The following is a 12,174-nucleotide window of genomic DNA, read 5'->3' as shown; positions in this document are numbered from 1 at the left end:
AGAGAACACAGTGGCAGTGGAAAAGTGACGGGAAACTAATAAATATTGGAAGACAGTAGATAGTGGTTGCGTATTAGAAGCAGCGAAGGAGACAATGGCAGTGTGAGAGAAGAAGATATATACAGTGGCAGTATAACATAGTCGACAGTGACAGGACACTGCTCGGGAAAGAGTAAAGGAGGCGGTGCCAGGTGGCGGGGGTGGGGGATGGGGGAGGGTGGAGAATGAATAAATAGGAAACAGAAAGAGAAAGCGGAAGTGGTTGAAGAACAGTGATAATGAAAGAGTATACGACAATGACAACGAGGAAGAGAAAAATAGTGACAGCGAGAAGGAGCCGTAGAAAGGTACCATGCGATATTAGCAATAAGAGAGAGAAGCAGCGAGATAGTGACAGTGAAAGAAAACTGTAGTAGTAGGACAGAACAAAGCTGACTCGAACTGCGACACGGGAGATGATGAGAATGAGTTTGGGGTGAATGCGTGAGTGAGAAAGGTAAGTTGGGAATGTGTGGGTACGAGCGACCTACAGTGATCATCTCGTATGTGACAGTAAGAGTTAGGGAAGGTTTTGGGAGTTTACGGTTAGTTGCATATTCAAAAAAGGGCGAATATGTTCCCATGCCAAATACTTTTCGAAACATTTTTGAAGGCTCCGAGGAAGCTAGAATGAGGTAGGAACATTTTATCAATTTTTTGTTTCGATGGGAGCATTTTTTCCGATGGTTTTTATTTCGAGACCAACAGTGCTTATGGGACTGCACGCAGTGAGGTAAAGGGTTTTGCCCACAGCTGCACATAAAACTTCAGTCTTCAGTGGGCCAACAACACAGAAACTGGACAGTAGCTGAGTGGAGCCGTCCAGAGTGATCTCCCCAAACAATATTTGGCTGTTTTCAAATGATGTAAGACGCCGGCTGCACCCACACCACGAAAAAGCGTTTAACCCTCATTTTATGGATGGTGTAGTTCAAGCTAGAGGTGGTTCGCTGATGTTTCAGTGCTGTTCTTCGTATCGTTACCAGGACCCAGTCATTAAGGGTACTGTTAATTTGAAGACGAATTTTTCATTTCGACACAATCAGTGACAAACTGTAGCCCATTCTTCCTCATTTTCACGATGAGTTTGCTGTCAACACAGTGGTGCCATGTTCACAGAGCTGAACCCATACGTTAATAGCTTCTCTAACATTTAGCCATTCGGTTATCTCTCGCTTGGGCCGCGGAAACAACAATCTTAATTCAACAGAAAATGGCGGGGACAATTTGAACATTGTGGCAATTTGGTAGCGCTACAAAATGCAACACCGAGTTGCTGAAGATGGATATGGCGTGCCATGAGAAACTTCGGACGCTCTTCTTCGGCGACTGTAGTATATCATGGGGTATGATGAGTTCTGGGCGTGGCTAATTATTTGTCCAATGTGTTTCGTTTCCCAGTTTTCAGTTATATAACATATTCTGGGGCGAGCGATGGCTGCCTGTTCACATCGCCTCGAGCCTGTGAGTTATTCCTGTCTAGTATTGGAGTGGATCCCGTATCTATAGTGAAAAGAATGGCTGTAATTCATGGTAGGATCTGTTCCATGCCACCTCACCTAACTCGAATTGATTTGTTCATTTGATGGTTTTTGTTTCAAAAAATAGTTCAAATGGTTCTAAGCACTATGGGACTTAACATCTGAGGCCATCAGTCACCTAGACTTAGAACTATTTAATCCTAACTAACCTAAGGACATCACAAACATCCATACCTGAGGCAGGATTCGAACGTGCGACCGTAGCAGCAGTGTGGCTAACGACTGAAGCGCCTAGAACCGCTCGGCCACAACGGTAGCTGGTCTTTGTTTTCCTAAGCAGTTAGACTTTCCCAGATGATGACCGCTGACGCTCATGTCAGTTATCATTGTTTCAGGTACTACACGTACCTTCTATTATACGTGTTAATTATGCACCAGAATTTCACTTTCCTCAGTGGCTGGAAAGGGATCACAAGCGAGTAGTGTGAGACCGCGATCGACACCGGAAGTGGTGATCAGGGGAGTAAATCTAAATGGCTCTGAGCACTGTGGGACTTAACTTCTGAGGTCATCAGTCCTCTAGACCTTAGAACTACTTAAACCTAACTAACTTAAGGACATCACACACATCCATGCCCGAGGCAGGGTTCGAACCTGCGACCTTAGCGGTCGCGCGGCTCCAGATTGTAGCGCCTAGAACCGCTCGACCACTCCGGCCGGTGGAGTAAATCTGTTTTGACATCACTATTTAGTCACAGGCTTACCTTATCGGTAACATATTCATGATATCTAACATTAATTTATGCCAGTTAATGGCCGTTGACGTCCGAGACTGTGGCTTCAATTATTTGCAGAGCTACAGCAACCTGCAGCATTTTATTGTTTTATTTGTAGCACGTAGAGTTCCACGTTTTCATTCATATACTGGCGTTATACATCTACATCTTGATCAAACTACATTTTTGCGAGCGTATTTTGAATGCTGAGGGTGCCTCTTAATCTGCAGCTTGATCCCCCTGTTTTCCGTCAGTCCAGCCGGAAGGCATACGACCAAAGAAAATGAGGGGGGAAAAATCTGAAGAAACTGGCACGGGATATTCACACAACCCCCACAGATAACCCATACCATTCAAATCAATGACTCCATGTATTTTACTCGCTAACTAAGAAATGTTGTTGTTGTTGTGGTCTTCAGTCCTGAGACTGGTTTGATGCAGCTCTCCATGCTACTCTATCCTGTGCAAGCTTCTTCATCTCCCAGTACCTACTGCAACCTACATCCTTCTGAATCTGCTTAGTGTACTCATCTCTCGGTCTCCCTCTATGATTTTTACCCTCCACACTGCCCTCCAATGCTAAATTTGTGATCCCTTGATGCCTCAAAACATGTCCTACCAACCGATCCCTTCTTCTAGTCAAGTTGTGCCACAAACTTTTATTCTCCCCAATCCTATTCAATACCTCCTCATTAGTTACGTGATCTATCCACCTTATCTTCAGTATTTTTCTGTAGCACCACATTTCGAAAGCTCCTATTCTCTTCTTGTCCAAACTAGTTTTCGTCCATGTTTCACTTCCATACATGGCTACACTCCAAACAAATATTTTGAGAAATGACTTCCTGACACTTAAATCTATATTCGATGTTAACAAATTTCTCTTCTTCAGAAACGCTTTCCTTGCCATTGCCAGTCTACATTTTATATCCTCTCTACTTCGACCATCATCAGTTATTTTACTTCCTAAATAGCAAAACTACTTTACTACTTTAAGTGTCTCATTTCCTAATCTAATTCCCTCAGCATCACCCGATTTAATTGGACTACATTCCATTATCCTCGTTTTGCTTTTGTTGATGTTCATCTTATATCCTCCTTTCAAGACACTGTCCATTCCGTTCAACTGCTCTTCCAAGTCCTTTGCCGTCTCTGACAGAATTACAATGTCATCGGCGAACCTCAAAGTTTTTACTTCGTCTCCATGAATTTTAATACCTACTCCAAATTTTTCTTTTGTTTCCTTTACTGCTTGCTCAATATACAGATTGAATAACATCGGGGAGAGGATACAACCCTGTCTCACTCCTTTCCCAACCACTGCTTCCCTTTCATGCCCCTCGACTCTTATTACTGCCATCTGCTTTCTGTACAAATTGTAAATAGCCTTTCGCTCCATGTATTTTACCCCTGCCACCTTTAGAATTTGAAAAAGAGTATTCCAGTCAACATTGTCAAAAGCTTTCTCTAAGTCTACAAATGCTAGAAACGTAGGTTTGCCTTTTCTTAATCTTTCTTCTAAGATAAGTCGTAAGGTCAGTATTGCCTCACGTGTTCCAACATTTCGACGGAATCCAAACTGATCCTCCCCGAGGTCTGCATCTACCAGTTTTTCGATTCGTCTGTAAAGAATTCGCGTTAGTATTTTGCAGCCGGGGCTTATTAAACTGATAGTTCGGTAATTTTCACATCTGTCAGCACCTGCTTTCTTTGGGATTGGAATTATTATATTCTTCTTGAAATCTGAGGGTATTTCGCCTGTCTCATACATCTTGCTCACCAGCTGGTAGAGTTTTGTCATGACTGGCTCTCCCAAGGCCGTCAGTAGTTCTAATGGAATGTTGTCTACTCCGGGGGCCTTGTTCCGACTCAGGTCTTTCAGTGCTCTGTCAAACTCTTCACGCAGTATCGTATCACCCATTTCGTCTTCATCTACATCTTCTTCCATTTCCATAATATTGTCCTCAAGTACATCACCCTTGTATATACCTTCTATATACTCCTTCCACCTTTCTGCCTTCTCTTCTTTGCTTAGAACTGGGTTGCCATCTGAGCTCTTGATATTCATACACGTGGTTCTCTTCTCTCCAAAGGTCTCTTTAATTTTCCTGTAGGCAGTATCTATCTTACCCCTAGTGAGATAAGCCTCTACAACCTTACATTTGTCCTCTAGCCATCCCTGTTTAGCCATTTTGCACTTCCTGTCGATCTCATTTTTGAGACATTTGTATTCCTTTTTGCCTGCTTCATTTACTGCATTTTTATATTTTCTCCTTTCATCAATTAAATTCAATATTTCTTCTGTTATCCAAGGATTTATAGCAGCCCTCGTCTTTTTACCTACTTGATCTTCTGCTGCCTTCACCACTTCATCCCTCAGAGCTACCCATTCTTCTTCTACTGTGTTTCTTTCCCCCATTCCTGTCAATTGTTCCCTTATGCTCTCCCTGAACTCTGTACAACCTCTGGTTCTTTCAGTTTATCCAGGTCCCATCTCCTTAATTTCCCACATTCTTGCAGTTTCTTCAGTTTTAATCTACAGGTCATAACCAATAGATTGTGGTCAGAGTCCACATCTGCCCCTGGAAATGTCTTACAACTTAAAACCTGGTTCCTAAATCTCTGTCTTACCATTATATAATCTATCTGATACCTTTTAGTATCTCCAGGGTTCTTCCACGTATACAACCTTCTTTCATGATTCTTAAACCAAGTGTTACCTATGACTAAGTTGTGCTCTGTACAAAATTCTACTAGGCGGCTTCCTCTTTCATTTCTTAGCCCCAATCCATATTCACCTACTATGTTTCCTTCTCTCCCTTTTCCTACACTCGAATTCCAGTCACCCATGACTATTAAATTTTCGTCTCCCTTCACTATCTGAATAATTTCTTTTATTTCATCGTACATTTCTTCAATTTCTTCATCATCTGCAGAGCTAGTTGGCATATAAACTTGTACTACTGTAGTAGGTGTGGGCTTTGTATCTATCTTGGCCACAATAATGCGTTCACTATGCTGTTTGTAGTAGCTTACCCGCATTCCTATTTTCCTATTCATTATTAAACCTACTCCTGCATTACCCCTATTTGATTTTGTGTTTATAACCCTGTAATCACCTGACCAGAAGTCTTGTTCCTCCTGCCACCGAACTTCACTAATTCCCACTATATCTAACTTTAACCTATCCATTTCCCTTTTTAAATTTTCTAACCTACCTGCCCGATTAAGGGATCTGACATTCCACGCTCCGATCCGTAGAACGCCAGTTTTCTTTCTCCTGATAACGACATCCTCCTGAGTAGTCCCCGCCGGGAGATCCGAATGGGGGACTATTTTACCTCCGGAATATTTTACCCAAGAGGATGCCATCATCATTTAATCATACAGTAAAGCTGCATGTCCTCGGGAAAAATTACGGCTGTAGTTTCCCCTTGCTTTCAGCCGTTCGCAGTACCAGCACAGCAAGGCCGTTTTGGTTAATGTTACAAGGTTTTTCTGGCCTCTCAAGAGATACCCCTCCGTTGTGGTTGAACCTACGTTACGGCTATCTGTATCGCTGAGGCACGCAAGCCTCCCCACCAACGGCAAGGTCCATGGTTCATGGGGGGAGTAGGTTTGCAGATCAGTCAATCATCCAGACTGTTGCCCCTGCAACTACTGAAAAGGCTGCTGCCCCTCTTCAGGAACCACACGTTTGTCTGGTCTCTCAACAGATACCCCTCCGTTGTGGTTGCACCTACGGTACGGCCATCTGTATAGCTGAGGCACGCAAGCCTCCCCACCAGCGGCAAAGTCCATGGTTCATGGGGAGGAACTAAGAAATGTCTCACAAAAAAATCGTAGCAATATTTGAGTAAAATTTTTGTCACAATTATAACCCAAATTCAGATTTGTTCTTGGAGTTATAGATTACGATTTAAGGGCGACACTGAAAGAATGGAATATTTTAGTTCTGCAGTAGTCAATTATGATAAATGTGCACATTTCCAAATTCTGTGTCTGATGGTACTCTAACTAGTGTAACTGAAGATAATTTCTGGCGCTAGAGAAAAGGGTAAACGGTCATAGCAGTGGGAAGAGCAGACACCTGCAGGAATAGCAGGTTTGTGAGTTTCATAAGTAACTGTAACATCAACTGATGTAAAACTTTAGGTCGTTCAATATACAATACCATGAGAATCATTCTTCTTGTAATTTTCCTTTATTTTAACAACGCAGTAAGATAAATCCCGTAAGGACCATTGTGGTTTTCCTCAAGGTAGAAATCTTCAAAGTTTGTTGAAATAAAACAAATTACATATTCTATTCACAACGGTGAATTTGTATAGGTGATCATGAGCACAGTCTCTTAAGGTAGACAAAACTCAGAAAAGACGTACAAAAGACGCAAGTTATATACAGTTAGTTAATATGTACATAAAATGTACTTGAACTGGCGAGCCGAACGTAATCATACGTATCACATCACGCTAGGAAACGCATACTTGTTTCTGCATCTTTCGAACACTGTGACCGTATAAATATGAAGTAATTTGCTACATATTTTTCCATTTCGGAACTTGATACACAACCTGGCATATACCTTACTGAAGGCACAATAATGTAGCTTTGGTTATTTACTGTGTTGTGTTTTTCAGTTTATTTTACCAAAATATTTCAACAAAGATATTTTTGTAGCTCTGATCTACATCTCACTTGAGCGAAATCGACCTGGCTAGAAAACATGTACGCTTTCCATAGTTCTTGAGTAGTACTCAATCAAACTGTTATATACGAGAATCTTGTTTACAAATGCAGTAAATGAAAAGGCTCCAATTTATGTGTAGACTGAGGCTAATTTTATAATTGTATTGTTACAGGCTGCGCTGACGACAATAAAAGACTTATAAATACTACCATATCACACGTAAAAATCGTTGATCATACTACTTTTGCTCTGCTTTGTTCGTCTTCCCATTATTTCCATGTTTCTATGTGCTGTTTTATGTGAGAAGTTCATAGTTGCATTTATCTTTCTGATTCTGCCCCATACTATTTGTATCTCCGTGGCACTAGGAGAACTACAAGTAAGTTCCATTTGAAATTGACTGATGAACGCAACATGTCGGACAAGTACTGAACTGAATGTTAAATCATGCAGAAAATTATTATAAGCTACATTTCAACAACCATTAATACTTTCTATTGACAATAGATTAATTCCACTTACGGGCATAAAAGAGAACTATATCAGTATACACACATGAACTGTAACAGTGATGTACTCGCACGAAAATTAATCGAGGTATATTAGAAGTGCGTTTCCTCTGAATAGATTAGTGACCACAGTTTCGTTTGGATTGACACTATCCACCCTAGTACTATTATAGCTCGCTGTACGTACTGGAACACACGACCTAGCTGATACGCATATAACTGCCCTAAAATGTGGCGAGAAGGCAGTTGGTGACATTTTCTGTGTTGGTGTGGCTGGACTCGTCATTTCCGTTTATATATATGGTGTCTGCAGAGTCTTGCTACAAAAATTAGGAAGGCATTTCATGACTAAATGGCCTCTATATTAACTTAGATCTTCGATTAATCATTCATAATACGATTTGTTACATATGCACTATTGACCATTTCTTTTTCTTCTGTATAAACTTTGAATGAATTTCTCGTATTTGTACTCTTCAATTTCGTTTAATAGCAACTGCTTATTTTGTCATTGTACGTTCCCTATTACGTGTATTGAATCGTGCCATATGCTCTTAATTGTGGATCACGGGCATTTCTTTTTCCTAGTGCGTACGCATTCTCCACGGAATAACTTGTGATACGCATCAGAATATTATTTCATGATTATTTTTAGTTTCGTACCCGACAATATACAGAATGTAATATTCTCTATTCGATCCTCCGCTCCTTTTTATACTAAGTTATTAGAAAAGGGCTATCAGCTGTTTTCTTAGGGCATTTGTTTTTCATTTAATACATCTGGAATCCAAGTCCTTTCGCTGACATTCAGAGCATCTGTAATCTTTTATTCTGTCTGATTGCCTCCACAGTCCTCAGGACACATCACTGCCACCTAATTTCACACTAAAATTCTGTTCTCTATGGGTATCTGTTTCAGTGACTTAAATTTTATAATTATTTGCAAGATCGGATTTATAATCTATAATATTACTTGAGCAATCCTGCGCAGCTGTTTTGAATATAGAGAATAATGTGCGTTTTTCGTTTGACTGCTTGTCTTGTATTTAGACTTGGAATCACGATGATGAGAATGGAAAACGTGTGAAAAATGCGTGGCTCTGCTATACGAGTCGGACCGCAAAAGTTTACAGTCGACATTTTTATCTCAGTGTGAACATGCTGCATATCCTATCAGATACGACACACTGGAAGCTGAATATACAGTAACAGCACCTCATCCCTGAATCGATGTGCACGATTATTATTCAGTGCGCGTCGATGTATGGCGGTTCGCAGTACTGGGTGCTGCAGCTCCTCTGGGACAGCTGACTGGCTGCATTGTGCGACCCGTTGGCGAACTGTCAGTCCATCCAGCGAGTCGTGGCTTTGGCAGCCGCTCTGACAGCCTAGCTCTGCCGATATTGTGAAATACGGGGACTAAGTGCTACCAATTGGTGTTTTGATGGGATCAATGCCACAGTTTTCACAGTTCTAACACAAGAAGTAAGCAATCTGTGAATATCACCTTCTGTCCTATATCGGTGTTTTACAGTGAAACCGAAAAATGTAAATCATGAAACAGAAAAACCTTTAAAAGTGGCTGTTGAAAGTGTTCATCATATTATTATGCCTTATATGGGGAGATTAGAGAAAGATTTTGAATATGTTGAGTGTAATACACTCTCTGAACTTCTGAAAGTAGCACGGATAAATTATAGCGAGCGAATGTTTGTGTACGGCTTGTACAGAAACTAGTGTTACAAGAGTCGAAGGACGTAAAAGGGAAGCGGTGGTTGAGAAGCGGATGAGATAGGGTTGTAGCATACACCAGATTTGATTTAATCTGGACGTTGAGCAAGCAGAAATTTGAAATAGTGAAGTTCAAGGAGAAGAAATAAAAATCTAGTAGATTAAGACTGTGTGCAGAACCGAGAGTCGAACTCGGTACCTTTCTCTTTCGTGATCAAGGTGTAGAGTGAAAAATGTCTTCGAACACTTAGAGGGTTGTCGGTGTCATTGTAATTCTATCAGAGTCACCAAAGTGTAGTTGAAGAGAATGGATAGTGTCCTGAAAAGAGGTTATAAGACGAAACATCAACAAAAGCAAAAAAAAGGGTAATGTAATGCAGTGGAGGTAAATCAAGCCATACTGAGAAAATTAGATTAGGGCATCAGACCATAAAAACAGTAAAGCAAAATAACTGATGATAGACGAAAAAGAGAGGATACGAAATACAGACTAGCTTAAGCTAAAAATGCGTCTCTGAAAAAGACGACGAATAAATTTGTGTAAAATGTGATCTTGAACGGAAGTGGAACGTGGACGATAAGCAGTTCAGACAAAAAGGGAACACAGCTTTTGAAATGTGGTACTATAGGAAAATGCTACAAATTAGGTGGGTAGATCGAGTAACTAATTAGACGACACTGAATCGAACTGGGGAAAGAAAAACCCTGTGGCTCAACGTGGCTGAAAGAAGACATCGGTTAACAGGATGCATTGTAACCCATGAAGCGCTCTTTAACTTGAAAGTGGAGGGAAGTGTCTCAGGTATAAATTCTAGAGTGAGGCTAAGGCATTAATACACTAAGCGGGTTGAAAAGGATTCAGGTTTCTGTAATTTTGCAGACGGAGAGACTTGCATAGGACAGAACAGTCTGGAGAGCAGCATAAAATCAATCTTTGCACGAAAGACAACAGCAGCAACATGGGGACATATTTAGTGCTTACAGTTTAACAAGCCAAATAGTTGGAAGATTGAGTACACTACCTGTAGGGGAGGTACAGGACAAAATTCAGTTTAAATATGGTGACACGATATTGGGTACAATGGTATAATTTCGACAGCAATGGCCAAGCGAGAATGAATTATTCAGGACTACTCACCGTAGAAAGAAAAATGTAATGTACCCATGAGGGATTATTCGGTCGACAAACCGGAAGGTTTTCTACATTGGTGTACAGTGCCAGCTTTCCTTCTTGCAGTGCAAGTGTTGTTTCTTAAGAGGATCTTTTCAGTATGAATTAATGTTATGAGCGCCTGTAGACCGTAAGTGTAGTGATGGTGATCTTTATGAAGGCCAGAGAGAGAAGAGAGATGGTAAATTACATCTCGTTTAGCACCAAAGTGTGCTTCTGATTGCAATAGACGTGTAATACACTGATCTGAAAAACATCAACAATATAACGCGTCATCACAGCTGACACACTGCTTGTAATTTAGTCGGTGGCAATAGTCCTAAGGCAGGTCGTCAGGAACAGCGCCATTTGATTTGTTTGCCGTTAAAATATTGGTGTCTGAGCTACTTTCTGCTACCTCGTCCCTAACTGGCTGTCTCCGAGTTGAACATAACTGCACATGCATGTGTTAGCAATATCACTTATGTAAGTTACTTAGAAGAAGAAGAACTTCTTAGCCGAGATCGCTATAAAAACTATATTCCAGGCAACAGATTTCAGTAAAGCTAAGTTACCATCTTCAGATCTGTAACAAACTTACAAAAATCGCAACAAATTGTCATCAAAATAATGCAACATTAACCCATAGACGAACTAACTAATAACGTATAATCATAAATTTTACTATAAAAATCTTCCGCCACCGACATACAAAATCTTTCCATTGAATTTACAGGTACAGAAAAAATAGTTCCCATAACATAGTCTTAGACTAACTGGCAACAGCGAATGCATGAGGCGAAGTGACCACACTCACAACTCAGGTGTCCCTGCAGTACAGAGACACTGTCCAAAAAAAGTCAAATAAGTTATATAAAAACAACCATGAGTCCAAATAGACACGCATAAATGTTCTCAAATGGTTACAAAATATTTTTGATGATTTGTTCATGTCACAATACAGCTAGCTAAACAGCCTATACACCATATTTACAGTATTACCGTTGCGTCATTACAACACAGCAAGTACAATTTTTGACAGTATCGCTAAGTAAGCGATAGACAAAGCTACAAAATTAAAATAATTTTTTAAGTTATTATAAGAAACAGAATGTAGACAGAAAGATAAAATTTTTTTGTAAATTATTAAAACCAAAACACATCGGTTTTCAACATAGTATCTGAAGTTAGCGCAACCGATCTGAAAATTATACCTTTACAGTGCAAGACAACTTATTTACTGCAAAAAAGAAAAAAAATGGCGATGTGATAACCTATATCACATATACTATGTAGGATACCAAAGGAAAACCGTCAAAAATAATCACACATCGAATCTTAGACTGAGTACATGGACGTCGGTGGCCAAAAAATACTAAATATGAGAAAACAAAGCGCAGTCCAGAATCAGAAACCTTTTGTAAGCTCATTCATTGCATTATATTAATATCCTGGTGTACTTATTAAGGTACCACATATAAAAATTTCTGCCCTTATACACGTTATACACCGTATTTGTTCATTTATCAGGCTGTTTTGACTGCTTACATCATCAGATCAAAACACAGAAACTGCAAAACAAGGTTCAGAGCCAATGTCACAAACATATGGCCCAGTTAGTCATGGATTTCTGGTACTGACACTGAACCGAGTTTTACAAATTCTAAGTTTTGATTTAATGCCTACAGTAGCTGAAACGATGCAATAAATAAATAAATTTATGAAGTGGTCCAGACGGATTTATTCACAAGAAAAGAAATCATTTGTGTTGAAAACTAACTTATCATGAGAATCCTGG

This window comes from Schistocerca gregaria, chromosome 4, assembly GCF_023897955.1.
Source record: "Schistocerca gregaria isolate iqSchGreg1 chromosome 4, iqSchGreg1.2, whole genome shotgun sequence".
Classification (NCBI taxonomy): domain Eukaryota; kingdom Metazoa; phylum Arthropoda; class Insecta; order Orthoptera; family Acrididae; genus Schistocerca; species Schistocerca gregaria.
The sequence above is the reverse complement of the archived record's forward strand: the minus strand, read 5'-3'. Positions refer to the sequence as shown.